This window comes from Natator depressus, chromosome 5, assembly GCF_965152275.1.
Source record: "Natator depressus isolate rNatDep1 chromosome 5, rNatDep2.hap1, whole genome shotgun sequence".
Classification (NCBI taxonomy): Eukaryota; Metazoa; Chordata; order Testudines; family Cheloniidae; genus Natator; species Natator depressus.
Window position 1 is genome coordinate 111441041 of NC_134238.1, and position 15335 is coordinate 111456375.

The 15335-nt window shown below is 41.5% G+C and overlaps 1 long non-coding RNA gene across 1 annotated transcript; it reads left to right on the forward strand.

The window, feature by feature from the left end:
* The first annotated feature begins 217 nt into the window (after positions 1-217).
* Positions 218-8837, forward strand: LOC141988300 (uncharacterized). Its single transcript, XR_012639726.1, has 4 exons — positions 218-246; positions 2710-2755; positions 6403-6451; positions 8703-8837. It is a non-coding gene; the product is annotated as an uncharacterized LOC141988300 (long non-coding RNA).
* Positions 8838-15335: the final 6498 nt, after the last annotated feature.

Sequence of the window (15335 nt, forward strand, 5' to 3'; positions counted from 1 at the left end):
TAAAGAAAGAAAATTACAGTAAATGATTTTAGTTTACGTAACTTATTGCTTGCATCTAGATCTTGGTGTGAACTCAGGATCAGGGTTTTTGCACTCTGTAGCCTTGTAATTCTCCATGGGATATATTCCTGTCATTTATACTGATGTAACTGACTTCCAAATCTAACTGAATAAAATGTCTGTTGCCTTCAGGAATAATAAGGAAGGATCCCGACTGCAAGTAGATTAACAATCTTCCCAAGAAAGGTAGGTAATGATCATATAGTTTTCCCATAACTGTCGCTACGGCCTCCTTCTTTTGCCGTAACTCATATTGATTAGGTACTTTACTACACAAGTAGTACCAATCAGAGTGCAACATCTTAGAGTGCTCTACAATTCACACCCCCGTAAACGGCACTGTGGTGCCATCCATGTAGACAAGTCCATTGAAAGCAGTGTGACTGGTCATGTAGTAAGGTATTATTCAGCATGAGTAAGGGTGGAAGTCAGGACTACAGTGAACTGAGTGCCAGTTTTATATTGCAAAAGTAATCAGATCCTTTAGCGTTTTTATCTTTATCGTGAATGTGGCAGATCTTTGATTCTCCCTGTGATCACTGTGTTTTCAACACTCTGAGACTGAGCCTGCATTGTCTGCAGTCAAAATTCTCATTGATGTCAGTGGGAGTTCCAGGTAGTGAAGACATAGCCTAAGTGTGGACACAATTATACCAGTATAAAGGTACCTTATGCCAGCATAGCTTATTCCCCTTCCCATATGAGAATAGTTATACCTGTATAAAGCACCTTTATACAGATATAAATGGGTCCACAGTAGGAGGTTTATACCACTTTAACAATATTGGTATAGTTAAAGCAGAAGAAACTGTATTTTTGTGTAGACAAGGCCTTAGTTTAATTATGAGATTTGAGTCATTTTATCAGACTCATCTGGGTTTATGAATCTTAGAAACTGGACTAGATCAAAGCACAATAAATCGACCCCTGACCACTCTCCTGTCGACTCCTGTACTCCACTGCCGCGAGAGGCACAGGCGGAGTCAATGGGGGAGCGGCAGCAGTCAACTCACCGCAGTGAAGACGCCACGGTAAGTCAATCTAAGTACGTCAACTTCAGCTACATTATTCACATAGCTGAAGTTGCGTAACTTAGATTGATTCTCCCCCCCACCCCCTCAGTGTAGACCAGGGCTAAAGATTATTCCACTATAACTATTTTGGTTTTAAAAAAAATCTGTGTAGACCCTGTTAACACAGATTAACAGTTTTTTAATGTGCTTTGATCTAGTCCAGTTTCTAAGATTCATAAACCCAGATGAGTCTGATAAAATGACTCAAATCTCATAATTAAACTAAATCAAAGGGTACATTGAAATACAGATCTGGTACAGTGTGAACTCAGAATAACTAATTAAAGACCTGATTATTTTTAATGATTCTGTGAAAAGTTGTTCTGTGAAAAGGTGTAGTTCATCTGTTAATTAAATTGGGAGATCTGAATCAACATCTCCCCACTTATCTACTGCTCAACGTCACTCTCTTTTCCAAGAACCATGGAAATTTCCAGGAGAACTGGAGGTGTTCCCACTATTTTTTACTTTTTTTTAATTCGTACAATTACAGAGAGCACCTCCAACTTTGTTTTTTAATTTTTTGAATCGTAACACAGACTAGAATAAACCAGAAGATAGTGCATCAAAACTAGGAGTGGTCTGAAACTGTGCTCTCTGAAGCTGGCTGGTGGTTTGGGCTCCAATTCAGCAAAGCACTTAAGCACATGCTTAAAGTTAAGTACATGCTTCTACCCTTTGCTAAATTTGGATCCTTAGTTTTGGCTCTACTTATTTCCAGCTGCTACATTTCATTAGAAGACAGACAAAGCATAGCTCATACTTCCTTAATTTTACTTCTCAGTGTAAACAATTTCTACAATTGCCACAGCAATGAGATGTGACAGCAACTGCGGGAGAAGTGATCAATTGATGGCAAATGGAAGGGAGGCAACCAAAAGACAATTTAAATTAAGATGTAACCCATGCTATGAAAAGAATTTGAGAACCCTTGCTCTCACTTATTGGCTGTAATTCAGATAATTTAGAAGTTCTTTTAAAAAACTGAAAATATTAAATATACCTTTCTGGTTGCAAAATTAGGAGTAATTTATGGGAAAATGTTAAACTATGTCTACTGTGTAGTAATGTTATTAAAGCCATTTGAGATCCTCAGATGAAAAGGTCTACATGGGCACAATCCTGCATTTCCCATGAGCATCGTGGTTTTTCATGGGATGTAACTCCATGCAGGCACAAGGATTTACTCAGGTACAGCAGCTTGTAGAATGGTGGTCTATAACAAAACTCCAGCTGAAATCTGTGAGGACTACAGGATCAGGTCTTCTGAGTGCAAGGTATAATTATGAATAATAAAAGAATATGATAAATGAGATACATATACATTCTCATAAAATCATCTTTTTAAATTGTACACAATCCTATTTTTAGAATAGTCTTTATAGCATTTCCTCAAACTGCCCAAATTAGTTAAAACAGAACCACGTTCCTTTCTTAAAACAATATTAACTTCCAGTTTTTAATTCACCATGAGCCTGCATCACTGTGTACAATTGAACACATTTTCCAATTTTTTTTTGCATTAGTAGCATTATATAAAATAATTCTAACAAACCTTATTTGCCTTTTGTCACAGGACCAGAAGCTGAATGACAGGAAAGAGAAGTTCATTGGCAGATCAGGTTTGAACATCAAAATCTCCATCTTGGGGTGGTGTTTTTATTATAGGGGGGCTTGGTTCATCCAAGGAGTAATCGGTAAATCCTTGGTTAATCCAAGGACATCGGTTTGGTGCTTGTCTGTAACTGCTTTGCTACCAAGCAGTTTTCCAAAAAGTAAATGCAAAAAATAAAAACAAAAAATACAAAGTACCCAGTACAGCTCCTGTGTTTCCCAGGGTTCCTTGCCTTGGTGTTTCATCAACACAGCTCCCCTGTCCGTCTCTCTGCGGTAGCCTTGTCCACATTAAGATTTTTTTTTTAAATTCCCCACCACTGCTAACAGCATTTTAGCTGAAGTGTTCGTAGGAACAGTATAACGTTTTTTCAAAAAGGTCCCTATTGTAGGGAAGGGTCCCTTTCCTACAAGGCTTGAGTGTGACACACGTTGAAAGTGAGTTTCAGCTGAGTCTCTTCCTTGGGACTCCATTGGACTGGGGCATGGCATAGTTTCAGAGAATGGCAAGAGAACTTTACATCCCAAGAAAGCCTTAGGCAGCCAGATAATCCCACTGATTTAAATGGGACTACCTGTATGAGGAAGGTAAGGCATATTTGTTGGAATTAATGGAATATAATAACAATACCTAGCTCTTTTACTTCGTGCTTTTCATCAGTAGATGTCAAAGCACTTTACAAAGGAAGTCAGTATTTTTATTCCCGCTTTACTGACGGGGCATCTGGAGGTGAAGTGACTTGCCCAAGGCCACCCAGCAAGCCAGTGACTGAGTCAGAAATAGAACCCAGGTCTCCTGAGTCCCAGCCCACTGCTCCAACAGAATATGTAGTGGAGCCTTCATAGAATGAAGCCATTTTTACTCCAGAAAACTTAGTTTTTGTAACTGGAATTGCAATTTGCAATGCATTGAAACAATTTTGGCACTCTCATTCTGTGTCTGTCACTCTATGTCTGAGCTCACTATGGCTACATCTAGACTTGGAGGTGGCGATGTGGTTCCCAGCTCCAGCAGACATACTCATGCTAGCTCTCCTCAAGCTAGCGTGCTAAAAATAGTAGTGTAGCCACAGTAGCACAGGAAGCCATGAGCAGCAACAGCACAGGCTAGCTGCCCCAAGTGCAAACCTGCCTGGACCCCATGGGTATGTGGTGGCTGAGCTACCATGGACATACTACTATTTGTAACCTGCTATCTTGATTGAGAGCTAACATGGATCTGTCTACACGAGCTGGGAATCACACCCCCAGCTCCAAGTGTTGAGGTTAGCCTATAAGTAAATTCCAGGCCTGGCCTTAAACTTTTGCCATGCTTGCAAAATAATTTGCCACCCAAACCCCCTGCTTCTCCTTCCCAACTACTACTACTGTTAGTAATTTCAGTCCTGCCCCAGCCTCCTACTGGGGTATGGGCCTCAACTACTTATGCTGAAGCTTATGCATGTTTATCAATATTTTGAAAAGTTTTGCAGGAGATGATATTTGAATGTGGTGGAGGTCTGAGGGTTGCTTGGTCCCCATCCCTGCAGGATTCTGTGTGGTTCTGGTGAGCTTTAGGCCTTGTAGCAGTTTGCAGTTATTAACTATTTACTAGTCACAGTCTCTCTGTGGGGTAGGTCAATATTATTCACCTCATTTCATTAATGTAGACAGAGTTTAAGGTGAACATTTTAAAACTTGGATGTATAGAACGTATACTTGGCTGCTGAAAACCCCAAGAAGCTGTTTTGGCAACTGAGAATAGGTGTATTGTGGCACCTCAGCCACACCCCCTACCAACAGTCACACTCCGGAGAGACCTCCTATGCTAAAGTTGTGAAGGGGGTGTGTAATGCAAAGCCATTACGCTGGTTATATGATCCCCAGGGAAACCGATGACATTGGGGCTAGTCCCTTGTGGCCAGATCTACCAGCTTTTCAGCCCCTTTATGCTTTTGAAGCCACACAAGGGGACACTAAGACCAATATTTGGGCCCATAATCTCTGTGTCTCAAGTCCCCTTATCACAGGGGTGATGTGAAGATAAATTAATTGATTGTTGTGAGGTCCTTTCATAGTATTGGGATGGGGAATGCATAATAGTATAGATAGATAAAAAAGAAGAATGATGAGTGAAGAATTCCATACTGTAAAGCATTTTGATTGGTGTCAGTTCACTGAGATGTTTATCCTATAATGACAGGTTTCAGAGTAGCAGCTGTGTTAGTCTGTATTCGCAAAAAGAAAAGGAGTACTTGTGGCACCTTAGAGACTAACCAATTTATTTGAGCATAAGCTTTCGTGAGTTACAGCTCACTTCATCGGATGCATCCGATGAAGTGAGCTGTAACTCACGAAAGCTTATGCTCAAATAAATTGGTTAGTCTCTAAGGTGCCACAAGTACTCCTTTTCTTTGTCCTATAATGTTTAATCATAGTAGTCACTGAAAAGCCTCTCTCAGCTATTTTCTGATTGCCATATGAAGACCTACGTCAAACCATTTCACCTTCTGTATGAACAATGATGCGCTTTTAAGTAGTATTGGAGAACCAAAATTACTAGATGTGACATGACCTAACTTGTTCTTCTATTGTAGCTCAAGATTAAAGCATTTTTTCACCACCACACTTTTTAAAAAAAACAACTAATCCTCTATCCAGCTGACTCATAACAGCTGTTAAATAACTAGATATTTAGCTAAAGATGAACTGACCTATACATCTAAACATGTGATATAATAACCAACCCCTTTCTGCATATCATGCTGTTTGTCATCATTTGAATTTTTGTGCTGACTTCAGCTTCTGCATCCACTTGAACAGATTTAATGTAATTGTTAATGATGATGGGAGCCATTGCGTTGGCATTATGGAGGTGGACATTTACGGTATAGGAGTATGTGGAGGAATGGAAGGGGAAAGTGGAAAGGCTGACACAATTATTCAGAAGACTGGTCGCTGTTTGCTACTGAGTACTTAAGTTCTGATGGAGCAGTTCCATGTGGAAATAGCTCATATATACACACATGCACACATCTAGCTGTTCAGCTGCCATGATTTCACTTGTTTTCTGTATACCTCTTGCCACTTATTGAAAATATTTGTTTTAATAAGGATTTGCTTCCCCATAGCCCTTCTTTTCTTCCTGTGTTATCCTGCAGTGGAGTCAGAATCCTATTTATGATGTCACAGTCGTTTCCGTTGCAACACACTGTGATATATTAAACACAGGACAATGGGCCCTGGTCCTAGAACTGCTGACTCAATGGGAGATTCATAATAATAGTAATTATTAATGCTTTTCATCCCTAGATCTCAGTGTTTTGCAAAGGTGGGTAAGCATTAATATTATCATCATTTTGCAGAAGGCACAGAAATTAAATGACTTGCCTAAGGTCACCCATGGTGGAAGATAGCCCAAACCTCCTGAGTCCCAGTCCTCCCATCACAACTGGCCCTTGTGTCTTTCTTCTTGATCAAGGTGAAGACAGGCTATGAGCATTAAAGCCCTTATTCAAACATAAGTCTCTAAAAGCTCAGCCAGGAGAATAAAACATTTTACTGGCAAACTAACTTATTTGTGCTATAAATGTTCTCTTGGTTCAAGTTTGCACTGGTTTGGATGCCCTTGAAATAAAGTTTTTGTAGTGTTAAAAAAAAATCCTCTCTCTCGTAGGAATTAATTCCAGGAAACCTGAAATAATTCCAGGTGAACAAATTCCCAGGTAGGTTTAAAGACTTTAAACATAATGTCATTTTTAAAGATTAAGGCCACAATCCTCTAAACCTGTATCTATGTGCGTAATTTTAAGCTTGTGAATAGTTCCATTGATACGGGGCTATTCACAAGTTTAAAGTTAATCAAATGAGTAGGTTTGCAGGACTGGGGCCTAAACTCTTAATCAAAAGTTTAAGGGCCCAATCCTGCTCCCACTGAAGTTGGTGGAAGCGGACCAGTATTTTGCACAAAATCTGGCTTGTTTGTTTTTTCAATTCACTGTTGTATTTAATCTCAGGAGAACTGTTTTCTGCAAACCCTAAAGGACTCATACAGCTACATCACGGCAGAAGGTATTAATTTGGGTCTTTGCTAGGGAAAGAGTTGCAGTGTATAGGACAGGTCTACACTTAAAACGCTGCAGCTGCGCTGCTGTAGCACTTCAGTGAAGATGTTATGACACCGAAGGGGGAGTTAATCCACCGCTGCAAGAGGCGGTAGTTATGTCAACAGGAGAAGCCCTCCCGTCAACATAGCGCTGTCTACACCAGCAGTTAGGTCGGTATAACTGTGTTGTTCAGGGGTGTGGATTTTTCACACCCCTGAGCGACGTATTTATACCCATGTAAGTTTATGTGTAGAACTGGCCCAAGTTAACCTTGATGTATTTTCCTAGTGTAGATGCACCCTTACACTTTGAAACATAAGCTTGTCTGGTTAAATTTCACAACAGGGCTCAGATGCAGAACTGATGCTGCAGTGCAGTACGAGGAAGATGCAGTATTTTAGATATAATTAGAAGTGCCATACCTTATGCAATACCCAGTGGCTGTTCAAACTGAAATGATAGTTCTCATTACACTTTCTGAAGTGATAGGGATAACCCCCCCATGCGCTGCCAAGTATTTCCTCTCTGAACAGATCAGCATGCATAGCCAAGGCTCACCTCATGATATCACCTTAGGGTGTCCAGACAGCAAATGTGAAAAATCGGGACAGGGAGTGGGGGGGGTAATAGGAGCCTATATAAGAAAAAGACCCAAGAATCGGGACTGTCCCTATAAAATCAGGACATCTGGTCACTCCATATCAGCTCCATTTGTCTACACTCATTGCACTACTGGTATCTCATTCCTTTATGACATACTCTGAGATCCCTAGTAAAATGTATAAACAAAGTTCTGTTCAAAATACGTTTTACAACCAACCACGCATCCAGAGGGCTCATAAATACAGATCTGGAAAAAGGAATTTTGCAACCCATTAGTGCCTCACATTGACACTATCTATAATAGCTGCAGCGACATCACAGATACTTACACTTCTAAAAAACCCATTGTGGTCTCTGATGTCAGTAATCTGTGTCTAAAGATTGGGACTGTGCACTCAGGGGGAAAAGGAAGTTTCTTCCCACTCCCTACCCTCCATCCATTTGCTCTTGGTGAGGGTATCAGATTCCCAGCCCCTACACTCAGAGCCACGCAAGGTTCCTGTGCATGGGCTTGCTCTCCCTTTTTCTCCTTATTTAAGACCAGGGCAAAGATAAAGCCCAAAATTTAGACCAAGCATCCCCGAAGTCTGGGGAGGGAGGAGCTGGCTCTAGTCTTTCAGATCAAAGCCATCTCTAATTGTAATTATTTGTTTTCCAGTAAAGATTTGCAGCAGATGCATGTAATCTGTACGCTTCATGACAAAACAAAACACAGTAACAACAGCTAGGAAACTGCTTACGTGTCCATTGACCTGTGTAATCTGATCATGCATATACACTAATTGTAATGCAGATGTAAAGCATATAGCTTGCACATCAAAGCAGAGAGCTTAAAATCATAGCCAGTGGTGTTCTTTGCTAAAATAGTGGCTTCTTTGAAAGAAGCAGTAAATGTGAATGAGTGGTGTAAAGGGGAAGAGGGAAGGCAGGAGCCTGAGAAGGGGGGCTTGCAATGGAGGGTACATTGGAATTCCAAACTCCACTCACATTTTTAGTAGAATATGTAATTTCTGATGCATGCTACAGCCCTCTTCTTCTAGTATGCTGGTGTTATACAGCTCTCTGAGACAGGAGGAGGGCTGGTAAGGAACTAGACTTTGTTTTCTAGCTCAAGTCACATGGCTATTGTTAGAAATGGAGAGATCGTTAATAAAAGAAGGGTTATTATTATTTTTAAAAATTACCATCCATGTGCCATGTACAATCAAACTGGATTTTCACAGGGATACAGTGGGGAGCTTTGCCAATTTTCATCTTTCTTTCCCAGACATGGAAGCCCAGGAGTTATCCAAAAAGATTTGCAAGATTTTTTGTTGTTCTCAGTACTTGCTGAACTACGTTTGATCATACTTTCCTAGAACCTTCACCCCTGGCCAAAGATCCCATCCGGAAAATGTCAGCCAGAAAGGTAAAAGTTTGAGAAAGTCATAATAAACCCCCATTGAAAAATGGGGTTTTTATAACGGAAATGCTTAGGTACCTTCGCTATAATTGTTACTATATTTTCCAGCTGTTACATGCGCTGTACATATTACATGGTGATAAGTATATATCTATCTCTATAGCAATAGACATGTAAATCTACTATAAACACGGGATAGGATTTAGGTAGTTCCAGGTTATTAAACTTGATTTGACTGATAAATGCAATTACGGATGCTTTTGTATTATATATGAGCTGCAGCAGCAATAACTATCAAAGAAATCATCACTATTGCTTAGAACAAGTAAGACGCTTGCAAATACTAGCAAAGAGACAATACATATATTTGAATTTAACAAGACTCGGGGCATGCTGTGACAATTCTAGTGAGACACGCAATAACTCACTTGCATGCCTTAGGTCCAAAATGACATCCTTCATGCTGTGTGACCTCCCACATACAGTACATGTGAGGTCATCCTATACACAAAATGGTGTCTCCCAAGGGGGCTAGACAGGATTGTCCCATGGTGTGCCAGTTGAATAACACACAGCTAGTCAGGCATGCAGGACATACAATGCATGCTTTGCATATACAGACAGCACGTCACTGCTAAAATGAGAGGTTATAGCATGAGCTTTTAACAATACTGTCAGCATTTTGGAGAGACTTACCTATTTGAATTTTAGAAACTTGTCACAACTTATTTGCAAGCCATTAGCTGTTTTATGCTAAAAGTGTCTTTGATGCAAATCAATAAAATCTTGTTTGTTGTTTTCAATACCTTGGACCAGACACTCAGATGGTGTACTCTTCAGCCACTTTGTGCTGCTCTGGCAGTGCTAAACATTAATAAACCTGGTGGATTTGGCAAACTAGGGATTCCTTGGAGGAAATGAAGTATGGCCATGGTAGCGCTATGTTCTGACAATGCCTGGCTATTGGAACAGCCCCTTGGGAACCCTGGGCAGCCAACATAAAGTAAAGCAGTCCTGAGATTGCTCTGCTTTACATTTGGCATTGGCACTTGATGGTGTCCAGTTTGCAAATTAATTCCAGTTCTGCAGTTTCATGTTGGAGTCTCTTTTTGAAGTTTTTTTGTTGAAGAATTGCCACTTTTAGGTCTGTTATTGAGTGACCAGGGAGATTGAAGTGTTCTCCTACTGGTTTTTGTATGTTATAATTCCTGATGTCAGATTTACGTCCATTTATTCTTTTGCGTAGAGAATGTCTGTCCGGTTTGGCCAATGTACATGGCAGAGGAGCATTGCTGGCACATGATGGCCAGCACATCTATATATCTACCAATTTGATATATACCATCATGTGCCAGCAATGCCCCTCTGCCACCATCAAATTAGGCCTGAATAAAGACTGGGAGTGGTTGAGTCATTACAAAACCTAATTTCCACCATACTAATTTCCCCCTACTGTTACTCAGACCTTCTTGTCAACTGTTCGAAATGGGCCACTCTCATTACCACTTCAAAAGTAATTTTTCCTCCCTTGGTATCCTACTGTTAATTTAATTGTCTCATTAGACTGACCTCCTACTTGGTAAGGCAACTCCCATCTGTTCATGTGCTGTGTATTTATACCTGCTACTGTATTTTCCACTCCATGCATCTGATGAAGAGGGTTATAGCCCACGAAAGCTTATGCCCAAATAAATTTGTTAGTCTCTAAGGTGCCACAAGGACTCTTCATTGTTTAGACTAATGAAAGTGTGAGTAAGGCATTGTCCCATATCTTCCAAATGAAACAGTAATTATAACCAAAATGTATGTTAAAGAAATCTGTCTGGCAGGAATAGACATAATTGCCAGCTCCAGATGGCTTAGAACTTAATTTTTTGCAGGCAGTATGCTGCTTTGTTTTATACTTCCCAGATTTCTTTGTACTCATTTTAATCTGTCCTTAACTCTGGGTAAAAATTCTTCATGTGAGAATATCTACTGTCATGGCCTCTGGCATATATAATAATTGAAAATGTAGAATGAAATTTTCATCCTCATTTCTCTATTGTTTTCATCCTAATTTCTCTATTGCAGTAAAAGCCTTTAACATGCAGTGAATCCCAAATGAAAAAGTAGTCAAATATGTTTTTTTTTTAAATCTACACTTGTCAAGGAAATTGCGTCATTTTCTATCAGATGCAGCCATCACCACTGTTTGCCATGTTTTGTCACCTCCATACTGAATTAGTTACTGCAGTGTTCTTCCCCAGGGCTACAGCTGACGTGAGCCTGTGCACTGAGTGGTCTTTCTTGTATGGAGCCCATTATGCCTGTGCTTTCTAGCATGTACTGGTTCCCAGTCTGTTTCTGGTGAAATTCCAATGTTGTTCAATCAAGCCATCTATGGTTCTGGTCTTGGCTACTTTGGTTTAGCCCTCCACTCGTGTTCTGTCTCAACAGTTGGAATCTGGGGTTTTGAGGTAGAAGCCCTTCAATTCTAAATATCTTGGGGCTGGTGGCAGAACCTTCTCACTGAAGGGCCCTTGACTCTGGAATTTGCTCTCCACATTGGTGTGAAGGAGCCTGAGTCTACTGCCCTGCAGGATATGCTGCAGGGCCCGTATAACTACAAGGGCTATGGCCTGAGGTGGTCGTTTGACTCAGTCTTCCTCAACCCTCAATGTCAGCTAGAAGATTTAACAGTTTACTGAGTTAGTGTAGTCTTTTAATTGGGTACATCTACCTAAAGGCTGTGATGGGCTCACTTCGTGAAGCACACCAGTACAAAACACATCACTCCGTAGTACAGTAAAGGGCATTTCAGCAGAGCACACATCCCAGTGTTTCTGACCCCCATAGTGCTCCCACGCTTTGGAGCAGAGACTTGAAATTTAGCAGGTGGCCTTTTGTGGCAGGGAGATACCTTTCGCCATCCCTGTGAAAATCCAACCAAAGTTGGCCAAATTATAAGCCTTTCAAAAAATGCAGTTCGTACATGCTCAGTAGAGACTTGCTAGAGCTTAGCAGTTAAATTCCCCAAAGAATCTGTGAGAACTGAGCATGATCCAGGCCAGGGGGCCGACCAGGACTTTCCCCTACAACTGCAGCTGCAGGCTGGATGGTGACCAGGCAAAGGAACTGCAAACAGGGAGACTGTCTGTCCTCAGCTCCTATTGCTTTCCCTGCTAATACTCAGGCAGCTTGGAGGAGGAAGCTGCCTGAATGAAATGCAGAGGGGACAATAGTTGGACTGGGGGGGAAGGGGAGAAGGAAGTAGATTGGGACAAGGAACCTGGGGGAGGTAAGAGGGAGACTGGGACTGGAGGTTGGTGTGGGGGCGGGGAACTGGGACTGAGAGATGTGCGGGAGTGGCTGAGGGGTCTGGGAGATAGCTAAGAAGAGATTAAAACTGGAAAAGAGGGTGAGAAATGGATGGGGGTGGAGACTGAGATAGAATGAGAAGCCAAGGGGAGATGGGGAAACCACTGGCGTCGGGGGAGGGGAGTCAGAGCTGATGAGCCAGGATATGTGGGGAGAACTGGCTGGGTAAGCAGACTGGGACTTGGATGAGGAGCCAGGAGATAAAGAGACAGAATTGGGGCAGGGACAGGTTGAAGGGGATTGAGAAGAAGGTAAAGTCGTGGGGGAACTGACAGAAGGGTCCATGACCACTAGAGAACACTCCCCTCCAGAGCCTGGAATGGAAACCATGATTCCTGAGTCAAACCATTCCTCAGCTGTCAGCAAATATCTGGGAAATCCAATGGCAAAATGTGTCTCATCCACTTCTAGTACCAGACCACATAGAGGATGACAACCTACTACTGCTATCAGTTACTTTGTTAGTTCAGGTGGCAAAGGTCTTTGCAATGGATCTAAAGATTTTGCTGATGAACCATATGGTTGTCAATATGATCCCACCTGATGGAATTTGGGTGTTTAGTTTGCCTTTTTTAAAACCTATGAAATTACAACAAAACAAAACTATATTAAAAAGAACACGGTTAAGGTTCTAAAATCAGGCACTCAGAAGTTAGGAAGTGCCAGAATTAAGGTCGACTGTGCAATCTTAATTCAACCCTTTTGTGTGTGTGCATTGATAGTCTTAAATTATATGCCATAGGATGGGTACTGCTCATGTAATGAGCAGCTATTCAGTGTTTTGTTTTCTCCTCATTGTTCTATGTATTGCCCTAGGCCTTATTTACTGTGCACTATTCAACTCTACTCTGAAGACAAAATTAATCATGAGCTTTTCTACAATACTCATCACTACAGTATCTGAGTGTTTCACAAACATTAATTCATTTTCCCAATACCCCTGTGAAATGAGGGGGTATTATTACCCCCCATTTTATAGAGGGGGAATTCCTGCCTAGAGAGATTAAGGTCAAAAGCATCCACTAATTTTGAATGCCCACGTGGAGACACCAGAGGTCTCCAGTCAGGCACCCAGATTTTTTAGAGTATTTAGCATTAAAGAGCATTTTATATGTTAGAGCAGAGCTCCCACAGGCTTCAGTTGCAGTTGTGAGTGCTCAGCCCTTCAGCAAATCAGACCCCAGGGTCTCCAGTCAGGCACTCAGAATATGAGGAAGTTAGGCCTAGATCCTCAGAGGTACTTAGGTACCTAAACCCCAGCCGTAGGCCCTTCTTCTTAGCATATGCGCAATGTGCCTTAGGTGGCACATGACCAGGATTCATCACCAAATTTGGTCTGCTGGTTGATCATTAGTTTCCCCAGCCCGGGCTGATGGGGAGTGCATCATGAACACTGATCCATGTCCCCCTCCTTAGGCACTTACGTCTCACTTGGGTGCTTAAATCCCAGTTTTGGTTCCACTGCGATCCGCAAAACTCCCACCAAGCCCAGTAGGCACATATGCTTACTTGGCAGGGTAAAAGTTCCCTTGGTACCTAACTTTCAGCCTCTGAGCATGCACACTGCTGCCTCCCTCTAGGCAGCCGACCACCTATCTCCTACTTAAGCCCCACAGCAATTCTCAAACTGGGAAATATAGATGTAAAGCTGCCTAAATTGCGTGTGGGGCTTGATCCAGTCGGCATGCTCAGAAGCTGCCTATTGGATTGGGTCCCATTCAAAATCTGGCAGGTAGAAGAAGAGGTGCCTCCCTTATAGCTTTTAGTCCCAGGGTTACAGCACTTGCCTGAGATGTGGGAGACCTGGGTACAATCCCCACCCCCACCCCACTTTGCCAGATTTGAGCAGAGGTCTCCCACCTCTCAGAAGAGTGCCTGAACCACTGAGCTATGAGATATTCTGTTGTGGGGGTTCTCTCCACTTGTCCTATTTAAGCTGTTCCACTGTGGATAAAATAAAGAGTGACTGGAGCAGGGGATCTGGACCCAGAGTCTTCCACTCCCAGGGACAACACTGCAATCCACAAAGCTGAATTAGGTGCCTTTATGGACCACAATGTTGCTTCTCTGATTTTCTGGAAAACTAATGTTAGGTGCCATGATGCTCAGCGTTGCAACATCTAAGTCCCTTAGTGGATTTTACCTGGCCGTAGTAACCATCTGTGAAAAGTTTTTGGTTTAAGTGACTCACCCCACATTGCGTAGGAACTCTGTGGCATAGGCAGGATGAGAATGCAGTTCCCCAGGGCAGCATTCAGCTGCCTCAACCATGAAGACTGTCCTTTCTCTTCCTGTCTCACTCACTACACCCCTTCCAACAGATGAGGCTACATTGCAGAAATCTGATTTATCCCCAGAGCACTTCCATCCTATGCACTGAATACAACCCTGTGGAAAAAATAGTCTGTAGTGTAGACCAGGCCTTAGACATCTCGGAAAGGAAGTGTTTACAAAGGTTCATAACTTCCAGTTGAGGAATGTGTCCCCCACATCCCAGAATGCACATACAAAGCCTTTGAAAATCACAACTTAAACAAAGAGCTTGTGGTAGATCAATGTGTTATGTACTGGAATACACATGTATACATGCGCAGGTTTATAATCCAATGTGAAAAAAATCCATTGTGTGACTACCACTATCTCTAGAAAATAAAGTAATTTTTTCACATTCATAAAAAAAAATACACACGATACAGGATGTAGAAAATTTAGTGCAACATAATTTTTTCACTTCCTAAAAATGCAGCTGCCATTAAAAAGTTGTTAGGCTCTCAGATCCTGCATTATAAATAGATACCTAGAATTATTAGGTTCATGCTAGTCTATAACCAGCTGTTTTGCCCACATACGCATCTTAAAACTTGACTGGCAAAAAAAGTTTCATGTCTAAGATGATCCTTTTCATTGAACAATTGTTCTAAAATAGCAATAATAACCTGTTTGTCTTTACTGATCATGTAATAATCAGCTAGAGAGTTCAATACTTTTGGTGTTTTGCTATATGTTCACACTCCTTAGACAGACATAAGTATCTGACTAGAGAGAGCCTCCAAACAGGTTGCTGTTTCTTAAATATTGAACCAGGATCTGTTTCCACTGAAATTATTTTTTAAAATGTCAGGGAAGCATTTCTGTTGG